This window comes from Nerophis ophidion, linkage group LG02 (genome assembly GCF_033978795.1).
Source record: "Nerophis ophidion isolate RoL-2023_Sa linkage group LG02, RoL_Noph_v1.0, whole genome shotgun sequence".
In the NCBI taxonomy this organism is placed as follows: domain Eukaryota; kingdom Metazoa; phylum Chordata; class Actinopteri; order Syngnathiformes; family Syngnathidae; genus Nerophis; species Nerophis ophidion.
The window spans coordinates 34,551,663-34,575,811 of record NC_084612.1 but is presented as its reverse complement, the minus strand read 5'-3'; the positions used below and the strand labels follow the sequence as shown (position 1 = coordinate 34,575,811).

General features: G+C 41.3%; 1 protein-coding gene across 4 annotated transcripts in view; it reads right to left on the bottom strand.

Moving 5' to 3' along the window:
- Positions 1-24,149, bottom strand: part of zfhx3b (zinc finger homeobox 3b) — a 276,143-nt gene that overhangs the window by 102,110 nt on the left and 149,884 nt on the right. The gene's annotated exons all lie outside the window — the stretch shown is intronic.

The following is a 24,149-nucleotide window of genomic DNA, read 5'->3' as shown; positions in this document are numbered from 1 at the left end:
TGCAGGAGTATGAATGGTCCGAGCTGCCATTAGCTTTGGAGTTTGTTCGCATACTTAACCAGTGTTTCAAGTGGCCATTTCGACATTCACTATGTTTCCATGCACTAAAATAGTCTGATTTCTCAAATACTTTTTTTTTTTTTGTATTTTCACACTCACGTGTGAAGTCCAAATGTCCATGCCCTGTCTTTAATGCGACTTATGGTCATACGCATTGAGCAAGATGGCGCCCTCCGTGGCTGATGTCTTTGCGTCGTCCTCCCAACAACAACTACATTTTTTATTTATTTTAGTCCTAATTTGCAACCTAAATGCTAAGTTATTGCACACAACAGTGAGTTATAATAGCGATGCACTTGTGGACATCGGAAAAGCTCACTATGAGCTCACTTATAGTCTGACGGACTTCAACTCTTTGCTACGACAAGATCCCGCTAACCACTGCCAGACCAAAACAACAACAAGGCAGAGAGGCAAGAGAGCGGGGCTACATGCTAGGCTAAAGGTTAGTGCAGGGGTCACCAACGCGGTGCCCGCGGGCACCAGGTCGCCCGTAAGGACCAGATGAGTAGCCCGCTGGCCTGTTCTAAAAATAGCTCAAATAGCAGCACTTACCAGTGAGCTGCCTTTATTTTTTAAATTGTATTTATTTACTAGCAAGCTGGTCTCGCTTTGCTCGACATTTTTAATTCTAAGAGAGACAAAACTCAAATAATATTTGAAAATCCAAGAAAATATTTTAAAGACTTGTGAATTATTTGTGAATTATATTTTATATAGCGCTTTTCTCTAGTGACTCAAAGCGCTTTACATAGTGAAACCCAATATCTAAGTTACATTTAAAGCAGTGTGGGTGCCACTGGGAGCAGGTGGGTAAAGTGTCTTGCCCAAGGACACAACGGCAGTGACTAGGATGGCACAAGCGGGAATCAAACCTGCAACCCTCAAGTTGCTGGCACGGCCACTCTACCAACCGAGCTATGCCGCCCCCAATTTAGATGAATAATACAAGAGATGTTGACAACACACACGTCACGTGATCCAATTCAACATTTTGTGAGGACTGGATCACTTGGTCTTCACTTGTTTAAATAATTTTTTTTTTTTTTTTACTTTGCTTCTTATAACTTTCAGAACGACAATTTTAGAGAAGAATTACAACCTTAAAAAAGATTTTAGGATTTTTAAACACATATACATTTTTACCTTTTAAATTCCTTCCTCTTCTTTCCTGACAATTTAAATCAATGTTCAAGTATTTTTTTTTTTTATTGTAAGATTAATGAATACATTTTAATTTAATTCTTCATTTTAGCTTCTGTTTTTTCGACAAAGAATATTTGTGAAATATTTCTTCAAACTTATTATGATTAAAATTCCAAAAAAATATTCTGGCAGATCGAGAAAATCTGTAGAATCAAATTTAAATCTTATTTCAAAGTCTGTTGAATTTCTTTTAAAATGTTTGTCCTGGAAAATCTAGAAGAAATAATGTTTTGTCTTTGTTAGAAATATAGCTTGGTCCAATTTGTTATATATTCTAACAAAGTGCAGATTGGATTTTAACCTATTAAAAACATGTCATCAAAATTCTAAAATTAATCTGATTCAGGAAAAATTACTAATGATTTTCCATTAATATTTTTTTTAATTTTTTCAAAAAGATCCGAATTAGCTAGTTTTTCTCTTCATTTTTTTCGGTTGAATTTTGAATTTTAAAGAGTCAAAATTGAAGATAAACTATGTTTCAAAATTTAATTTTCATTTTTTTTCGTGTTTTCTCCTCTTTTAAACTGTTCAATTAAGTGTTTTTTCATCATTTATTCTCTACAAAAAACCTTCCGTAAAAGAAAAAAAAATGTACGACAGAATGACAGACAGAAATATCCATTTTTTTTATATGTATAGATTTATTTATTAAAGGTAAATTGAGCAATTTGGCTATTTCTGGCAATTTATTTAAGTGTGTATCAAACTGGTAGCACTTCGCATTAATCAGTACCCAAGAAGTAGCTCTTGGTTTCAAAAAGGTTGGTGACCCCTGGGCTAGAGCTACATGACCACCGCTAGCTATCCTGCTGCTAGCTAATGTGCGCTCGCTCGACGACAAGCTGGATGGGCTGAGAACCAGGATTAGATCCCAGCATGAACTGAGAGAATGTTGCGCTCTTATTTTCACGAAAACCTGGCTTTCGGACAGCATCCCAGACTCTGTCGTCCAGCTAGCAGCGCACTCAGTCTACTGTGGAGACCGGATAATGGCTTTAAGAAAGGCGAGAAGCGGCGGTGTCTGTGTTTGCGTGAGTAACAGCTGGTGCTCGGACGTACGGGTGGATGAAAGACACTGCTCGGAAAAGTTTTTGATGGTGAAGTGCAGACCCTTTTACCTACCAAGGTAAAAGGGTCAGTGCAGGGTCTATACTGTCTGTTTACATCCCGCCACGGGCGGACTCAACAACAGAGCAGGGGTTGCTGCATGACGTCATCAGTAAACAAGACACCGCACACCCCGTGGCAGCGTTCACGGTAGCTGGGGATTTTAACCACCACAACATAAAGAATGTCCCCCGAAATACCATCAGTATGTGAACTTTCCTACGAGGGAGAAAAATACTCTAGACCAGTGGTCCCCATCCACCAGGCCGCACAAGAAAAAATAAAAAACAAAATAAAATTAAATATATATATATATATATACATTTTTTCATATTTATTTTTTTATTTTTAAATCAACATAAAAAACACAATATATATCAATATAGATCAATACAGTCTGCAGGGATACAGTCCATAAGCACACATGATTGTATTTCTTTATGAAAAAAAATCAACCCATTTTCAAGCGTTGACCGGTCCGCAGCTACAAAAAGGTTGAAGGTTGGTGACCACTGCACTAGACCATTTGTACTGCTATGTGAGGGGAGCCTACAAGGGTGTACCCAGACCACACTTTGGACTATCTGATCACATCTCAGCTTTTCTGTATCCAGCGTACAGACAGTGCCTCAAGCAAGTCCCCCAGTGAGTAAGACTGTTAAACTGTGGAATGAAGACACTGAACTGGTGGTTCACGACTACTTTGGAAGTACAGACTGGGACATGTTCAAAACTGCTGCTCAGAGGGATGACGGTACAGTGGACATAGAGGAATATGCTTCCAGTGTAACTGGCTACATCAGCACATGTGTGGAAAACAGTGTGCCCACTAAACAATACAAGATTTACCCAAACCACAAACCCTGGATTAACTGTCATATTCGGTCCAGGCTACATGCCCGCTCCACTGCATTTGTCTGAGGCAACACTGAGGACTACAAGAAGGCCAGATCTGACCTGCGTAAATCCATCAGTGAGGCCAAGGGACAATACAGATTAAAGCTGGAGGGATTCTACTCCACCACAGATTCCCGGCGTATTCCCTTGCCGGCGCATGTGGCAAGGCCTGCAACACATCACAGACTACAAGCTGGGGAGCAGGGAAGTCACAAACAGCCAATCCTCACTGCCAGATGAGCTGAATGAGTTTTACGCCCGCTCCGAGGTCAACACAACCAACAGAAAGAGGTTCTGACCACAGAGTGCACGCAGGACCCACCACTGTGACAACAGCAGAGGTACGTACAGTTCTGAGGAGAACAAACCTACAGAAGGCAGCCGGCCAAGACAACATCCCTGACCAGGCCCTCAGGGTGTGTTCATCAGAGCTGGCTGACGTATTTGCTGACATACAACTTGTCACTAGCACGAGCTGTTGTGCCCACCTGCTTCAAGACCGTCGTGCCCCTGCCAAAGAAAAACACTGTGACTTGTCTGAATGACTATTGCCCCGTTGCACTCACCCCAATAGTGATGAAGTGCTTCGAGAGGATAGTCATGTCATACATCAAGAAGACCATCCCATACAAACTGGACCCTCTACAGTTTCCCTACTGGTAGAATCGGTCCACTGAGGATGCAGTCAACACCGTCATCCACACCACCCTCACTCACTTGGAGGGCAAGGACACCTATGCCAGGCTATTATTCATCGACTACAGCTCTGCTTTTAACACGGTCATCCCACAAAAACTCACTGCTAAACTCCTCACTGTTGGTCTGACACCGGCTCTCTGTGACTGGGTGCTGTACTTTCTTACAAACCGGCCCCTGTTAGTTAGAGTCGGCAACCAGACATAAGGCACAAAGGTTCTAAGCACAGGGACCCCCCAAGGCTGCGTGCTGAGCCTCCTGTAGTACACCCTCTTCACACACGACTGTGTGGCCTCCCAGAACAACAACAGTATCATCAAGTTTGCAGATGATACAACGGTCGTCGGACTGATCACCGGTGGAGCTGAGGCAGCGTACGGAAGTGAGGTGGCGGAACTGGTGGCCTGATGTCAGGATAATAATCTCTCCTTGAACACAGACAAGACCAAGGAGATGATTATTGACCCACAGAAAAGGAGTGCACAGTACACACCTATGTCCATAGGGGAGACAGAGGTGGACAGGGTGAAAACCTTTAAATTCCTCGGGACTTACATCAGCGAGGACCTCACCTGGGCTTACAACTCACAACAAAAAATAAAGAAAGCCCAGCAGTGACTGTACTTCCTAAGAAGGCTGAGGAAATATTTGGTATGGAAACCGCACTGCTAAGGACAGGAAGGCACTCCAGCGAGTGATTAAAACTGCTCAGTACATATCAGGAGCAGCATTCCCCTCACTACAGGACATGTACTCTACCAGGGCCACCAGGAGAGCACACAACATCATAAAGGACAGTATACACCCCCAGCACAGTCTCTTCAGCCTCCTACCATCAGGCAGATGATACAGGAGCCTGAAAGCCAGGACTACAAGACTGACAAACAGTTTCTACCCACAGGCCTTCAGACTTGTGAATGCTAACTTGTGAATGCTAACTCCCCCAGCTACCCGCCCCTCCCTTTTTACTTTTATCTTTTGAACAAAAGACAGCTACCAGGACCACACCCGAACTGTGAACCATCACTGTAGACACTTTTCACCTTTGATCACTAAAGACACTTTAACTGCTGCTGTGACCCAATGTCACCTCCATATTTACAGCCCTTTGAGACACTAGTGATTTAGGGCTATATAAATAATCATTGATTGATTGATATTTATATTGTTGACTGTGAATCAGAATGTGCAATAATGTTACGTTACACATTGTGCCTTAAATATAATATTTTCTTTTTACTGTGTGACTTGTTGAAGGATGGACTAGCAAAGTAAGATTTTTATTGTACGGCAAATTGACTGTTTAACTGTGCATATGACAATAAACAATTTTGAATCTTGAATCTTGATTGTGCCTACCATACACTGGGGCGTGCTTATTTCCTTTTAGCGCGGTTAAATTAATTTTTATTCCGGTTGACTTACGACGTCACCCTGGCCATTTGTAGATCCTGACAACTGTCCGCTGTAATTTTGGTACATATTACAAACAGTGTGTCTCCAATTGCAATGTGTATGTTAAATAGCAGACAGCATCAATAAATTATCTTGGATTGCGCAATGAACATGACGCTGCTAACATGACGCTACTAACAACAATGTATTGGGGCGGATGCAATGAAAGAACGGCGGAAGAGTTTTTTTATGGAATTTTCAGATGAAAATAATGGAAACAAAACTTTTGAATGACTTAAAGTTCATTCTAAAGGCTCTGTGATGGAAGGAGTTTTTAAAGACCGTTCGTGCCCTGACTGATACTGTTCCAGAGAAAGGTTGCTATTGTTCTGGACTATTTGCCAGTTGTGTGGAAAGTGAATCAGTTGGCTTGCGGGAATGCAGCGCGAAAAGGTTTGTGTACGCTTTATTATTGACCTCCAATAAACCTGCTTAAAGGCCTACTGAAACCCACTACTACCCACCACGCAGTCTGATAGTTTATATATCAATGATGAAATATTAACATTGCAACACATGCCAATACGGCCTTTTTAGTTTACTGAATTGCAGTTTTAAATTTCCCGGGACTTTTTTCTTCAAAACGTCGCGTAATGATGACGTGTGCGCGTGACGTCACGGGCTGTTATGAATATGAGCGCTGCACACACACACAGCTAAAAGTCGTCTGCTTTAACGGCATAATTACACAGTATTTTGGACATCTGTGTTGCTGTATCTTTTGCAATTTGTTCAATTAATATTGGAGAAGTCAAAGTAGAAAGACAGAGTTGGGAAGCTTTAGCCTTTAGCCACACAAACACACGGTGATTCCTTGTTTAAAATTCACGGAGTTGAAACTTTAGTACGTATCACAGCGAACATGGATCCCGACTACATGTCAACCGGCAGGTTTTGGTGAGAAAATTGTGCTTAAAAAGTCGCCTCTTACCGGATATCAGCTGAGCTTGTGCCGTCCATACAGCTGCCGTCGACTTCCCTGAGACACTGCGCGTCAACACCCGGCCGTGGACGTACACTTCCGACTATCAGGAACAGTTAAACTGACTAAAAAACTAGCAACACAATAGAAAGATAAGGGATTTCCCAGAATTATCCTAGTAAATGTGTCTAAAAACATATGAATCCATCTCAATGCGACGCGATTGCAATCGCTTTTTATTTTTTTTTACTTTTTTTTTTTTTAGTCCATCGCTATCAATATCCTCAAACACGAATCATTCAACCTCACTCAAATTAATGGGGAAATTGTCGTTTTCTCGGTCTGAATAGCTGTTTTTGTTGGAGGCTCCCATTAAAAACAATGTGAATAAATGAAGAGCCATCAACATGTGACGTCATCGTCTGCGACTTCCAGTAGAGGCAGGGCTTTTCTCCAGTTGCGAACTTTATCGTGGATGTTCTCTACTAAATCCTTTCAGCAAAAATATGGCAATATCGCGAAATGATCAAGTATGACACATAGAATGGACCTGCTAGCCCCGTTTAAATAAGAAAATCTCATTTCAGTAGGCTTTAATTCTATGTTATCTCATCCGTATTTGGTTCGGGGGTCCGAATTAGGCCGGCATTCTACATTTCTTTACCTACCTTCCTAAATAAATCTCAGTTTATATTTTTCTATAATCGGTGTGCTTCAAAATGTTCTGTTCTTTTAATTTCCGAAGCAAATAAACAGTCTCCTTTTCATTACAATTGTTCCTATGTTTTTATTGAAAGGTATCTGCTTCCGGGTTATATTGAGACTGGTGCATGCATGATACTAAGATCGTTTTGTGTCGCACACCCCACCTCTAGAGATTTGGTTTTCAATCACAAAATCAAGGTGTGTTAGTCCGGCTTTTTAAAAAACAAAAACACGATCATATTAAGGTTTTTCCATGGGCTGCAGGAGGCTTATTTAGAGCCAATCTATTTGAAAAGTTGGACTAATTCAGTGCATAGACAATGATGGTATTACTGGCATAGTAATGAGTGTTTAGTTCAGGAGGGGGTAGTTGAGTGTTTCGGTGATGAAAGAGTGGTCTTTGCCACAGATTCCCCATACAAACCTTCCTTCTGATTAGGATGAGAGCCTTTAAGTCAATTTAAATGATATTTGGCAGTCAAAGGTAGATTATTATATTATTGGCCAAATCAGTGAATCTGTCTGCAAATTCAAATTATGTACTTTTATAGGCACAGAGTAAATTCTGTCTGTACTACCGAGTATCGATTCATGTAAAATCCAATGTGCCATATTTTGTTACCTTTCTTGTACGTAATACGGTTGCAGACTTGCCAGTTTAAAAACTTGGCGGGTAAACAAGCACTCAATGAGATCGATCTATGCTAATTCATTTATTTATTCATTAGCATTAGCAGTTTTACATGGCCATTTGAACAGCTCCAAAGTTCGGTAATCAAAACTACAACAAAGATGCATGTGAAAATCAAACAACTGGTGTGTAATAAGTACAATACTTACAGTATAAACACTCTTTAGAGCGCACAAAAACACTAAATTCAGTTTAATGGCAAAGACTACTCTCTGACTAGGAAAAAAACCACTCTGGCCTACACGCTACTGCCATCTAACATCTTGGAATTGCAACTGCATGCAAAGTCTACTAAAACATACTGTATTTCTTTGAATTGCCACCATGCTGCTAATTAAGTTAAAACATCTTCTCACTCCTCGCTTACCAAAGGCATGCGGTAAAAGTAAGCATGCACTAATTTTTTTAAAACCTCTATTCACTCCGGCACTCACCAAAGGCTTGCAGTAAAAATTTGACTGTGATGTAAGGATACCATCATGAAAAGCACATTCAATTAAAAATTGTTTTTATTATGGTCTTACCTTTACTTATAAATATAGTCCATGCCATCTCCTTCTGATCAAAAGCATTGATAACTTGTTTATAGAAGTTTTCCTTGTCTTTCTTCAGTTTTAAAAGTCTCTCTGTCTCGATGGAGGTCTTCCCTTATTACCTCCTCAAGCACATATCACATCACTCATTTCACTTCTTCTGCAGCCGAGTAGTCGCGCAAGAAGGATCACTAGCACCCTCTACCACCAGGAGGCGGGAGTCATTTCATGACTCATATTTGACAGACGCAGCTACGGTATTGTGACGGTCTCAAGCCGTCGTTTTGCGGGTTCCCAGGACCACCAAGGAAGGACATGGCTTTAGCAGTTTGACTTTGTTTATTATTTCAATAATACCTCAGTCCAGGTCCCTATTTCGTTACTCCTCTCCGCTCGCTCGCCGTCTCACTGCCTGTCTGTCGGACCGTCGGCTCCACAGGTATATTAATAAAACATAGGTGCTTACTGTTCTTTTTAGCATACCGGTATTCAATAGCTTGGACTTTAAATCCTACTGAATAGCTCTTAATCTTCTTCCCTTTATGTGATTTCAAATAACCAGTATTGAAATCATCCTCCTCCATTTTGAAAATGATGACAGGGGAAGTGTCACTCGTGACGTCAAGAGTTTGACCAGGAGGTAATACTAAGCATGCGCTAATTATTTTGCGAAGCGAGTTTGACCCGGCAGTAATTCAAGGCAGGCGCATACTATATGCCCGGCGGCAATTCAAGGAAATACGGTAACTGCAAACAAGACTCAGATGTGTAAGTAATCAAGATACAACAACTGGACAGCAAAGCTCACTGTTATATGTTCAATAAAAACATTTAATTTTCTTATCACATAAATTAACATTTAACACATGAACACACAAAAGTTGGTACCGTATCAATTCAAATGTGAACGGTAGCCATTTGAATACCAACACAATTTTATTATGCACAGTTTTAGACATACAGTATGTAGTGTAAAACTGCCGTGCATCATACTCGGAGGTGTTTTTTTATGGGCACATTATTTATATTAAGGGTCATGTGGGTGTACCGTTCACCACTATTACTTGTATGTACAAACCCCGTTTCCATATGACTTGGGAAATTGTGTTGGATGTAAATATAAACAAAATACAATGATTTGCAAATCCCTTTCCACCCATATTCAGTTGAATGCACTACAAAGACAAGATATTTGATGTCCAAACTTATAAACTTTATTTTTTTTTTGCAAATAATAATTAACTTATAATTTCATGGCTGCAACACGTGCCAAAGTAGTTGGGAAAGGGCATGTTCACCACTGTGTTACATCACCTTTTCTTTTAACAATACTCAATAAACGTTTGGGAACTGAGGAAACTAACTGTTGAAGCTTTGAAAGTGGAATTCTTTCCCATTCTTGTTTTATGTAGAGCTTCAGTCGTTCAACATGCTGTTGTATTTTACGCTTCATAATGCGCCACACATTTTTGATGGGAGACAGGTCTGGACTGCACGCGGGCCAGGAAAGTACCCGTACTCTTTTACTGCGAAACCACGCTGTTGTAACACGTGGCTTGGCATTGTCTTGCTGAAATAAGCAGGGGCGTCCATGATAACAGTGCTTGGATGACAACATGTGTTGCTCCAAAACCTGTATGGACCATTCAGCATTAATGGTGCCTTCACAGATGCGTAAGTTACCCATGCCTTGGGCACTAATACACCCCCATACCATCACAGATGCTGGCTTTTGAATTTTGCGCCTATAACAATCCGGATGGTTATTTTCCTCTTTGTTCCAGAGGACACCACGTCCACAGTTTCCAAATATAATTTGAAATGTGCACTCGTCAGACCACAGAACATTTTTCCACTTTGTATCAGTCCATTCATAGGTGAGCTCGGGCCCAGCGAAGCCAGCGGCGTTCCTTGGGGTTGTTGATGAATGGGTTTTGATTTGCATAGCAGAGTTTTAACTTGCACTTACAGATGTACTGACAGTGGTTTTATGAAGTGTTCCTGAGCCCATGTGGTGATATCCTTTACATACTGATGTCGGTTTTTGATGCAGTACCGCCTGAGGGCTCAAAGGTCCGTAATATCATCGCTTATGTGCAGTGATTTCACCAGATTCTCTGAACCTTTTGAAGATTTTACGGACCGTAGATGGTAATATTTCTAAATTCCTTGCAATTGCTCATTAAGAAATGTTGTTCTAAAACTGTTCGACAATTTGCTTACAAAGTGGTGACCCTCACTCCATCATTGTTTGTGAATTCCTTATCATTTCATGGAAGCTGCTTTTATACCCACTCATGGCACCCACCTGTTCCCTATTAGCCTGCACACCTGTGGGATGTTCCAAATAAGATGTTTGATGAGCATTATTCAGCTTTATCAGTATTTATTGCCACCTTTCCCAACTTTTTTGTCACGCGTTGCTGGCATGGACTTCTAAAGTTAATGATTATTTGCAAAAAAAAAAAAAAAAAAAAAAAATGTTTATCATTTTGAACATTAAATATGTCGTCTCTGTAGCATATTCAACTGAATATGGGTGAAAAATGATTTGCAAATCGTTGTATTCCGTTTATATTTACATCTAACACAATTTCCTAACTCATATGGAAACGGGAATTGTACAAGTGAAATGGATATGTAACTATTAACTAACTCTTCTGTCACTTTAGGAAAAGGTTTCACACACAATAGTTTTGGTCACAATCACATCACAAGTAGTTTAAGCAAATAAAGCAATAGCCATCATCTACAATAATGCCTCAATATCACTGGACCGTTGCTTGCATCTGGTTCATGCCCTCAAAATGTCCAAGTCTGCTCTTTAACAAACAATAACACTGCTTGCTTGCCTGTAGCCACCCCACAAGATGCAACAGTAAGATGATTATGCAACAGTGTTATTTTGTTACAATACGTGCATTAGCTTGGCTTTGTTAACCGGACCCTAAATATGCACGATTATAAAAGGCAGATTTCAGTCCCCAGACAGGCCAACGCAAATGTCAAATCAGGCAGAGTAGTGCTGAGTTTGACACAGGTGTGGATAGAAACCTACACAGCAGGCAGAATTAGCAACCAGCATAAAGGTGGGAGAGTAAGAATATATTCCATTATCTGTGGAGAGTCACCTTAAATGCCCTTCTCCACCATTGCTGACCTGATGCGCAGAACAGCTTTCCTCCCACTTCGTTTTTTTTTGTTTTTTTTGTAAAACTCTTTATGCACCCTCCCCCTCTTCCCTCCTCAGGTGCGGAGCTGCCGGCCATGGTGAGAATCAATGACTGGCGCTCACGCCCACAGGTAAAGGTTAGAGAGGTTCACTACTAAATTATTCCTGCAGCTCTCCCATCGCAGCTTTTATTTAATGTAGTTGAGGAGCTAGAGAGGACTCATTTTGCTAATGTGAGACAAGGACGTGTGTGTGAGTGTGTTTCCGGCCTGTTTGTGTAAATCCACCAGGTTGGAGTTTATGTTGTTTGGCTGTTGGGATGTTTTGCACTAGTATGTGCTGCTCAGGCTCATGTGTCAGGGTGGATAATGAATCACAACGTCTGTGCCTTCACATAAGTCTTTGTTTCATCTGGCTTCATTCTACTGGGGCCTCGGAAGTGTGAGGGCAACATGCTGCTGCTGAGGGCATCCTTCACTCTCTGGTTTTGTTTGGCTGTCAGCGAGGCTAGTCGTCTCCTCTGGGCCCAAGGGTTAGCTCAACCATAGAACAGATCGCGCCCTTTGATCCAACCCGTCTCTCTGGGAGCAAAAACATCCTTATTAAGATGCCTAAATACAACTTTCCTGAATTTTACTCAATAGTTCCCAAACTTGAGCTGTACTTCTCCTATGGTGCCTTTGGCCAAATTTAGATATCAAGTTTTGATTGCATGCATCACAGTTCACTCACCAGCCAAGCAATGTCAGCCCTCTAAATTAAGTTTGGGCCACAAAATAGTTGTTGTTGGTTGTTGGACGGTTGTTGTCGTTTTTGGACTATATCACTTATTCCTTCATTGCAAGTAAAGTTTTGATTCTTGTGTCGCATTGTAGTAGGGCTGGGCGATATGGCCTTTTATTAATTTCTCTATATTTTTAGGCCATGTCACGATACACGATATATATCTCTATAGTTTGCCTTAGCCTTGAATAAACACTTGATGCATATAATCACACCACTATGATGATTCTACGTGTCTACATTATAGAATCTTGTTCATGCTGCATTGATATATGCTAATTGTAAACTTTCATGCAGAGAGGGAAATCACACCTAAGTCAATTGACAAAAAATGTATTTATTAAACTGTTATTAAGCAGTGGCACAAACATTCATGTAAGTGTAAGATTGTCTGATACATTTTAAAATAAGCTATCAGTGCACTTTTGTGCATGATGTCACTAAGATGACATATCAAAACAACACTAAATTAAAATGCACTTTTTGTACCGAATGCCAATAGAATAGTTTAAAGCAGTGGTCCCCAACCACCGGGCCACAGTATTTGTATGCGACAAAAATGTCTGCTTCTATAACGCAACCCATCATCACCATTACATATTTGTGACTTAACCTAATCCTTATTCCACTATCCGTATCTGTCCTGAACGACTGACTTCCATCTTGCACTTTGGAGTGACAGCCCCTATGGGGGTTGTGGTCACTCTGTGTAAGTAGCATGTGGGCCAGCAGGGCTCCTTGCATTACCTCTCCTACAATCCACCAGCTCACACTACCACCGACCATCCCCACCACCACCTCTGGGCCTGAAAATAGAACTCATTAACACGTAAGAACAAATGAGACGACTGTCTCCTGATGGACTGTCTATCTTTTGGATCAGCTTTCAAGGAGAAAGTCTGGAAATGACGGGCCAGGGAAACTAATATTATAATGTGCTGCAAGGCTCCTCTCAAAGTGGGCTTGATGACAGGCAACCTCCAATTTTGACACCATATCTATGCTCATACTCAGTGTTGGCATGCCATTGTAAATAGTTACTCACATGCAGCGCAAACTAAGCCTACATAAACTAGACACAATATACACGCTGAAGTTGAATTCAATGACAGGCAAAGTAATATTTAATGTGACAAAACAGCTGGTTTAGGCCATGTTTATATTAAGCCGGATAATTCCTAAAACAAATAACTACTTAGCCTAAACCCCGTGTCAGCCACACTAACCCATCGTTTAAGGTTCGCCTTCTTGGATATTTTTTTATATCGGTAGGTGCGCCGTCTATTTCTTGAATCTCCGGCTCTTAGCTCTGTATGGACTCATTGATTGTTTATAAACGGAATTCGTAGAGGAAGTGACGTCAGAAAGAACGCACTACAGCCAGCTTCACAACAACCGGTTTCCACTCAGCAGTGTTAATTTTGTTGATGAAACATTTTCGTCATAGTTATTGTCAACGACCTTTTTTTTCTGACTAAAACGAGACAATAACTAAATAAAAAAATATTTACGTGGACTAAAACGATGACGAGATGGATTGACATATTTGTCAACGAATAAAAACGAGACAAAAATGTCTGCCAGAGACGAGATCCAATCGGAACTCATTTTGTTAGGAAGAGGCGGGAGGAATTGGGAAGAGAACCAATCAGAGCGACGTGGTAAGGAAGTTAAGTAAACGTAGTTTGCGTTTTAGACTGACCAGGGAATGCGCTGCAGAAGACAACATGTCAACGCCGGGGAGGAAGAGGAGAGAGGACATATGGGGAAATTTTATATTTGACGTCAAAGATAACAAGACGCAGTGTAAGAAATGCAGAGCGAGCATTACGGGGAAAAACACAAAAAACTTGAAGCGACATTTACAGTCAAATCACCCTGAAATCCACACACAGGTAAGCATTTTCCACAAAATACAACTCACTCGACGTTATCCCGTTTATTACACGGCTTACTCGTGAAATACTAAATTTGAGACATGATTTTCATCAAAATACGACTTGTATCGGTCATTTTTCCGCTGTTTTGCTTTGACTTTCAGAAATTGAAGGGAAAGTTTACGTATTACCCTTTAGTCGACTAAATCTACTGTAGTTTTTGTCGACTATAATCTGATGATATTTCGTCAACTAAAATTTGACTAAAACTAAAACAATTTAAATAACTAAATCATGACTAAAACTAAATTAGATTTTAGTCAAAAGACTATGACTAAAACTAAATCAAATTTCGCTGTCAAAATTAACACTGCCACTCAGAGGTAACCAGAGGTAAGATGAAGGTGAATCATCCAGACATGCCTGTGTTTCTCCTTCTTCTACATGTACAGGCGCTTGTAGAAATTACACACGAATACCTTAAGAGAAGGCAACGCAGGATTGCAGCTATTTCGGATACAACACATCTCAGACGGCAACATAACAATGTTGAGCGATCATTTTGGATAAGGCCTGGAAGAACGGAAGCCTAGTGGGATATGTTTGTCAATGAGTGTGTTGTGCCAGAGAAATGACAAAAGAACTTTTGAATCTCCATGTCAGCTGTGATTCTACTTAGCGAAAAACTTTGTCCATTTGTCGAAGTGGAGAAAACGAAAATGCGGGCTCCCGTGGATGTGATAAAAAAGGTAGCGTGTACTTTGTATTACCTGGCCGGTGAGGGAAGACTTTGGAAAACAGCGAATACATTTGGACTGGCAAAGCGGACTGTATCAGCTATTGTCCGCTATGTATATTGAGCGATTACTCAACATCTAGTTTTTTACTGTGAAGCCGTGAAGGAGCCGCTGAACGAACGGTCAGTGGTTGCGGCCGTCGAGTACGACCACCAATTTCAATGAAGGTGAAGGCAAAAGAGTGAGGAGTGTCCTGACCAGATATCTAGAGCCCTGGATGGATTGTTGTAAAATGCTCTTTATCACATTGTTTACTTTCACACGTCCATTAAAAATTGTATTCATTTATGATGGCTCAGGTGTGATTCACTACAATAGAGCTAGTCTAACAGCTGCTGATGGTAAGGCAAGCAAGGTTTACTGTTATGTCAGTCTACCCCAGGGCGGCTGTGGCTACTGATGTAGCTTACCACCACCAGGTGTGAATGAATGTGAGCGATTTGAGTGTCTAGAAAGGCGCGATATAAGTTATTATTGTATTTTTTATTTTAATTTTTTATTTTAAGTAATGTTGCAATAGGCTACATTGAAATATTTCACATACCAGACTGCCTGGTAAGAATACACTTCCAGGTCACATAAACGATGGCATTGTGTGTGTGGAGACAGGGATAAGGTTAGGTGGGTTAAACCCCGTATAACCTTAGCCGTAGTCTTAGTGTAGAGGCACCCTTAGAGAACACATGCAAGTTATCTCAAAATTCAATCTTGCTAGTCTCATTGATGCATGTGTGCAGGGACTAAATGACATCTTCAGAGCTCATGCTGAAGGTCTCCCAGAAGCAAAACTGCTAAACCAATGCAACTCCTGAATAGAGGAGAATGGATAAACAGGAACACTATTATCAAAACCTATTTTTACCCATTAAAATAAGAGGCATCCACTTTTAAAGCAGTGAAAAGAACACAATAATTTAGTGCCTTTCTCAGAAAAGTATCGTTCCTTTCTGGGTACTTTGCTATTCCAGGATCTGATTATTTGCAATTGGTTTTGGGAAGAGAAGACTTGCTTGCCTGAGGTAGAGCAGGAAGGTCATGCAAACGCAGATGGGTAAGTCTTTAAAACCATCATTTGGGTTTTTAATAAATGTATGACCTTTTGTAATATTTTCAAAATGAAAAGGAAAAATATATTTATGAATTTCCTGGCACGTTCCATGGACAGCAAACAATTTCCTATGTTGCCTAGATGCCCTTCGGACATGGATTAGGAGGCAGGCGGCTGACGGAGGTCTGACTGAGCTGCAGGCCCCTCTGGGCACCCGATTCATCCCGGCCCGCACAGTCTTCATCCTCATATCCACTCTGCATCACCAGGGCAATAACCCGCCTTTATTAAAAGCGCATTGCACCACTATCTGACGATACAACTTACCTTCAGATTGGCCATAATGTGGCATGGAGAAGGGGTCTGATGCTTAGGGGCTACAATATCCTGTTTCTGTAAAGGTTTGCTTTGCACTTTAACATGCATGAATTAAGGAGGAAATTCCAGAAATGGCTACCGTCTGTTTCACTCTCATCTCTGGGGGGAAAAGGCTTAGCTATGAACCCTCGCACGGCATCAGAGCGTGGCTTGGTACTACTTTGACATCACCTGGCTATTGCTGCTGTTGGCAGCTACTTGACAGCTAAACTATGATTGCAGCAGAGTAGCCGGGAATGTTGTGTGAGAGAACGACACAAAGGATGCATGCACAAACATCTTGTGTGTCGCTACTGAAAGCATGTGAGTAACTAGTGACTTTCCTGCATTTGCTTGATTAGTGCATTTATTCCATGTCGCTGCCCAGTTTGCAGCTTTTTGAATGTCTCAAGAATTATGCATGAGACAAAGGGGGGAGAAAAGAGAAATGCGCCTGTTGTCAGGACAAGCCTCGCTATTAGGTGTGTGACCCTGGAAGTGCACCCCTTTTAGAGAAACAAGTAATGGATCTCATTTTGGATACCACTATTATGCAGTCATTTGTATGCCTCCTTTCGTCTCATTTCCATTTAATAATGCGCATGGCTCCACTGCCCACTTTCTCAAACTGGTCATTAAAAGTAACACTGATCTAAACAGGAGGTTTAGGCTCCACTTACATGCTCTGCCGCTGTGCTGCATGAAACAACTGCAGGTCACAGTATAATAAGCCCTCTCCAAGCCAGTCTTTGCCCTTGAAGACCCCAGGCCTCTGTGTCTACACACTTTGCTAACAATGACTTTCGGCCGTCCAGGCAGCCCAACTCCAGCCCTCGCCTCCACAGCCTCCTCGGTGCACAGAGGCAGGGATTTCCTCAAGCCGTCACAGCCCAGAGATCAAGAGCCTGCCATCTGTGACTGTGGCAGATTTACAGCAGGAGCTAATCCACTGTCAGCCACGTTTGTTCTCCATCTTTGCTTCCTCCACGCACACATACAGTATAGGAACACACACTACATCTGTATCTGTACATTACCACTGTAAACATTTATTTTTATTTTGCCCTATTAAAAGTTATCCTCCTCTAAAACAGAGAAAATATACATTTCAGCAATGCATCCATCAAAGCCATTTCACTTGTACCTTTTTAGTTGAATTGTCTAATTTGGTTCTTAGTGAGAAAAAAAAAACCTACGTTAAAGTTGATTAAAAAGTAGGGAAGTCAACATTTCTATGAGTTGTATGCTCTGGTGGTCGCCATTCATACAAAATAGGGTTAAAGCTCCCACACAACTCCCTTTGCCTTACGGACAGGCTACATATTTTAATACCAACTTCACTCAATGATCACTTCATTAGGCTCAGTCACACAATTTAAAACAATAAAAACAATACAATAACTGCCTTAAAAGGATGCCTTTTATTAATGTAACTGCCTTGCATGGGATCCTCCTGGAGAACCAGTTCTCAGTAGGACACAGTGCAGTTTTACATTGGTGTAAAGAACAACCACAATACCCACATGACAATGTTTAAAGGGGAACATTATCACCAAACCTATGTAAGCGTCAATATATACCTTGATGTTGCAGAAAAAAGACCATGTGTTTTTTTAACCGATTTCCGAACTCTAAATGGGTGAATTTTGGCAAATTAAACGCCTTTCTGTTTATCGTTTTTTTAGCGATGACGTCAGAACGTTACATCTCCGAGGTAACACACCCGCCATATTCATTTTCACATTACAAACACAGGGTCTCAGCTCTGTTATTTTCCGTTTTTTCGACTATTTTTTGGAACCTTGGAGACATCATGCCTCGTCGGTGTGTTGTCGGAGGGTGTAACAACACTAACAGGGAGAGATTCAAGTTGCACCACTGGCAAGAAATCTTCCGCCAGACCCCCATTGAATGTACCAGAGTGTCTTCACATTTGACCGGCGATGCTAAGACAGACATGGCACAGAGATGTATGGATAACCTGCAGATGCATTTGCAACGACTAAGTCAACGAAATCACAAAGGTGAGTTTTGTTGATGTTATTGACTTATGTGCTAATCAGACATATTTGGTCACGGCATGACTGCCAGCTAATCGATGCTAACATGCTATTTACGCTAGCTGTATGTACATTTGAAACTAGATACCCACATGTAATGCGAAACAAACACTTACCAATCGACGGATTTAAGTTGCTCCAGTGTCACAAGATGCGAAAGTCCTGATCGTTTGGTCCGCACATTTTACCGGCGATGCTAATAAGGCAGCCATGCTATGGGCCACTTCATTAAGTACACCCACGCTATGGCCGAATAGCGTCAATAGCTATTCGCTCAATAGCTTCAATTTCTTCTTCAATTTCGTTTTCGCTATCTGCCCCCATACTCCGACCATCTGTTTCAATACATGCGTAATCTGTTGAATCGCTTAAACCGCTGAAATCCGAGTCTGAATCCGAGCTAATGTTGCTATATTTTGCTGTGGTAACCGCCATGTTGTTTGTATTGGCAGCACTGTATGACGTCACAGGGAAATGGATAGTGGTTTCGAAGATAGCGAAAATAAGGCACTTTAAAGCTTTATTTTGGGATATTCCGGGACCGGTAACATTTTGAAAAAAACTTCAAAAAATACAACAAGCCAATGGGAACTGATTTTTATTGTTTTCAACCCTTTTGAAATTGTGATAATGTTCCCCTTTAATGAAAGGTGAACACTAAAATAATTGTAAATCAGCTCTGGTATTGTAGCTCATTTGATAGTGTAGGTGTACCTTATGTTGTGTCTACTGCATGTCTAAGTTAAACATCCTTCTTTAGGAAACACGGTCTCCTGTTTCTTTAAACTCTCAGCATTTACTTTGTGCATTGCTTACCATGGAAATGATTGATGTACTGTATGTGAATTAGGATGAACACAACTCAAGAGGCATATTATTATTACTCTGTGTGTGCCTAATTAATTGAACACTATGTGTATTTCTGCTAATGGCCCATTCTGGCGTAGTGTGTGCGCTAGTTGTAGTCAAAACTGGCTTTTAGTCAGGCGTCCCTGCACAAAGGGCAGCTGTGTGGCTGAGCTCCCACTGAGGCCTCCTTTGTTTCGCCCCTAGATATGGGGTTAAAGAAGACAAATGGAGGCGTGGCCGCCGAGCCACTTACCTCAGCAGCATATTGTCAGTATGAGTAAGAGTTAAAACAATGTAGGCCTTTATTCCTGTGTAAGTCTAATTGGAAAGAAGCTCATTTCAGCTGCATTTGCTCTCCTCAGACATCTAGCTTGGAGGGGATATGTGGCATTAAATCCCCGGGGTCTGTATTTGCTGCACTCTCATTGGGAGCATTAATATTCAAAGTGGTAGGATGTAAAACACACAAGGACTGCACACAGGCCCATCTCATTTACTCCTTCATTCATGGAAATGTCATAAAAAGGGATCAGTTGACAATTTAACTAAAGTATTCATAGTTCTTCTGTGTAGTTTCTTTTAATGTTTTTTGGGAGTGGAAAGCAAGAAGCAACTACTGTACTCACAGAATCGCAAAACAGCAGCAGGCCAGGGAATTACTGTCTAGGTGACCCACAAATCCAGGGGCAACTTTGTTTAAACAAGCGGGGCCGTGTTTCACCACTTTCGCAACCGTGCTTCGACCGCAAAAGAGAGCCATGTGTCACAGAAGTCTTAATGGAGAGGAAATTAAATATTTTACAAAGAGGGAATAAAAGAGGGGCGGAGCTACGATGAAGTCTGGTGGAGTTTATAGGCGACATTTCACTGCAGAAACTTGCCAAGTGGGATGAAAGTTTACAAGGACGGACATTTAAACCACCCCTGTTTTCACTACAGTTAGAGGCTTACAATTTGCTGCCGTCGTTTTTTGAGTTTGCAACTATTGCCACATAAATCCTGGTCTTGCCAGTGTGGAGCAAACACAACATGATTATCATTGTGCTGCTCTTTCAGTCTACATTGTGGTAGAAGCTGTCACAAAAGTCGATTTATGAGTTCATACTATTAATAAGCTTGGAGCCAGAGACATGTTTTTTTCATCAGAAGTACAGACCACTGCAGAGATTATTTACTGGAGGACGCCTTACTGTGGGTGGGTCTTACCATCGGAACACAATTAAACACACTTCAAACCTACAAGGCGCACAGTTAAATCACATGACTGCAATGGAGAAACTCCCTTTTGCTCTCAGGGCAAGTGGCCAGTGTAAAGGTCATGTATAATACAGTCATTTTAAGACAACATTAGTTTTAACTACTTATGTCTACTTCAATGGCAGCATTGAAGTGAGGTGTTCTCATGTGTGGCTGACTAAAGCTAGGTTGTTTTCAAAAATAATATACGACCCAGTGATGAAATAATAAAGTATATGACTGCAGCAAAGTACAGTACATCATGATGACATGCACCCCCATCCCAGCATAATCCAAGTAACTGTATTTTAAACCAAAGCCAATATGTTAAGTGCTGTTGGGTTCTAAAAGTCTTTTGCGATTGTCTCATTCCATAACTGTTGTTGCACTAAAGCAGGGGTCGGCAAACATTACCACTCAAAGAGCCATTTCGACCCGTTTCACAAAATTAGAAAGAAAATGGGAGCCGTAACGATTCTCGCCAATATCTGCTGGTGGTCACCCAGATGACAAGAGTAAGGGCATGCTATGAAGCCATTGCCTTAAACACCTTCTACAACATGTACAAACTGCTTGCCAGTCCAGCAACATGTTGTGAGAGGCTTCCACAGATGCACGCACACGACTGGAAGGCATACTGGGTGACACAGAGTACACTGACGGTTGTGATATAAACAACTTTAACACTCCTATTAATATGCGCCACATTGTGAACCCACACCAAAGAAGAATGAAAAACACATTTCGGGAGAAAATCCTCACAGTAACACAACATAAACGCAACACAACAAATACACAGAATCCTTTGCACCCATGACACTTCCTGACTATGTTATACTCCCCGCGAGCACCAAACCCCGCCTACCTCAACCACGCAGGGAGGGGGGAGGGGGGAGGGGGTTTGGTGCTTGCGAGGTGTATAACAGTCAGGATGTGTCATGATGCAAAGGATTCTGGGTATTTGTTGTGTTGCCTTTATGTTGTGTTACTGTGAGGATTTTCTCCCGAAATGTGTTTGTCATTCTTCTTTTGTGTGGGTTCACAATGTGGCGCATATTGATAGGACTGTTAAAGTTGTTTATATCACAACCGTCAGTGTACTCTGTGTCACCCAGTATGCCTTGCAATCTCATACATGTGCTGATAGAAGCAGCAAAATGCATGTGTCTGGTTGGCACGCGAATAGCATTCCGTGAAAGGCGGGCTTGATAACGTTCAAAAGGACGCAAATGGCATTCCGTGAATGGCGGGCGCGATGACGTTCAAGAGGACGTTAAGAGTAATATCATCGTGGCACGCCCTTAATATTGTAGTCCGAGTGAAAATTGGAGAACATTGACTCCGGGTGATGTCCGGGAGAGGCATAGAATTCCGGAATCTCCCTGCAACAATCTGGGGGGTCGGCGATTGTGCAGCTGAGCCGCATCAGAGTTGCCAAAGACCCGCATGCGGCTCCGGGGCCGCGGGTTGCCGACCCCTGCACTAAAGTGTCATGATGTGTCAAAAGCTCTGTTTACATACGCACAATTTATTTAATCTCATATAAAACTTAGTTGTTGGGAATTCCAAATCCATTTCTACATGGACACTAAATAAATTAATCCAATCAAGACTTTTATAGTTTTTAAATAGAGTAAACTATCGGAGCTGTCTTTTTTTTCATAGTTGAAGAAGAAACTATTCCCCTTCGCCTTTGTTATAAACAAACGCCACATTAACCGCCTATGCTCAGTTCATTCGCCCTTTGTACGCCACACGTTTGATTTTCCTCTTCTCTGCCGCCGTGTCTGTTTACACAACGTAAGTTCATGTATGTCAGTTTACCAGTGATTGTGCTATCTTCCTGTTGTTGTTGTTGTTGTTTTCCTTGAACGTGTTTACATTTTCCTCCTCCCTATCAATATTCATGCCTTTGCAAGAAAGGTTTGACATCGGTCGATGTCCGATAAAGTTATCCATCAAACCAGAAACACATTTCCTGTTTTGTCTTTTCGTTTAGCAGTAGGAAGCCATCAAACTTTTGCAGCGGTTTTATGGTTTGGTTGATGGTTCGGTGAATTCCATCTTCTTGCAGTTTTTTGTAAACTAGCTTTTCGACCGTCAGGGCATTCAACAATCCCTAGTTCTCAATGTTTTTACCAATAAACTTGTGTCTGCAACAGACCAATTCTGCTTTGTGCACACCATGCTAGCTGCTGGGTGTAAACAACCGACTGTATGAAAGGCGAAAATGTGGCACGTTGACCTAGCACATACACACAGCAAAGGTGATTTTACCCCATTTACAAAGACCGGATCCGAATAGGTGAGTACATGGAAGCCAGAGAAAATGATCGGCATAAACCACGCCTCTCGTTCCAAATTCAATTTCTTTCCAAATGGACCGTATCGGATCAGAATCTTAAGATTGACGTATTCTATATGAAGCATTTTTAATTTGATCGAGCCTTTATTCTGAATATTTGTGTTCATTTAAACATATCTAATCAGTCAGACTGCACTGTTTCTACTTCCACAAAGGTGCAAAAAGTGGTTTAATAAAATATAATGCTTTAGCAGTACTGCTTGATGTAAACTGCAGCTTTAAAGTTGTACTAAAAGGTGCCAAATTATTGTATTTGTCATGTTGGGTCTTTGCAGTAGAGTTGCTCTCAGGCCTGCGCTGAAGGGAACTGAAGAAGAGATGACATAAGAGACTTGCAGGCACTTGGATGTGTGTGTCTTACTATTCACATATAGCCACACCGGCGAGCCCTATTAAATCTAACGAAGGCTTCTGTCCTTCACACAGGTTTAAAAATGGGCATCAAGCCCATCAAACATTGAATGAGGAGAAGAAAAACAAAATACAAAACACATTTGCTCAGAAAAAAAAAATCATGAAAGTGCAAACGGTGCTGCTAACAAGATAGAAATAAGGTAATTCCCAAACCTTTTAGTCCAAATAGCCTTTCCTCCTGCCTTTACATGTTGGTTTGTCCACTGTACTGTGGTCATTAACATATTTGGAGTGCAGTGAGCAGAAAGCTTAATTGTCCCTAATTGCTCTGCAAAATATGTTCTCTAATGATTTGCTTCAGATCTATGACTGCCTTTTGCGCAATTTCCCGGCCGCTGGCTTCATTATCCCTGCCTCTATGGAACAAAGCGTCTTCACAAGCTGGCATTTTTTTTCCCTCCTCCATAACAGAGTCAGTGAATATTTGTGCGAGGGACATAATGGTTCCCTCTTGCAGGGTCGCACAATAGGACCCCTTTGTGAGGGCACCCGAGTTAAAGTGATTAGAAAACCAAATCCCGGCTAAGAAAGTGTGTTAATTGACCACAGCTCGCTCATCCTAATCAGTCCATAATAAACGAGCAGTCTTGGCACTTTGTTTTGGCTTTGCTAGTGTGTTGTGTCTACTTTTGGTCTTCTTCTTGTGGCTGCTGCAGCAGCCTTTTGCTCTTACACCCCCTCCCTTCTCTAAGATTAGATCGTTCTCAGTTTCAGAGACCTCTCTAATTCCAACGCTTTAACCGTCAGGATATTGAGATACAGAATATATGGCCACTTGTTTCCTAAATCTTATGGAACAGAACACTTTTGTAAAAGTTACTTTTCCGTTCAAATGTTCATATAGGCACACTTAAAAGAGTCTCATGCAAGATAACTTAAGAACCCTGATCTCAACCCCATCTTTAAGATGAACTTG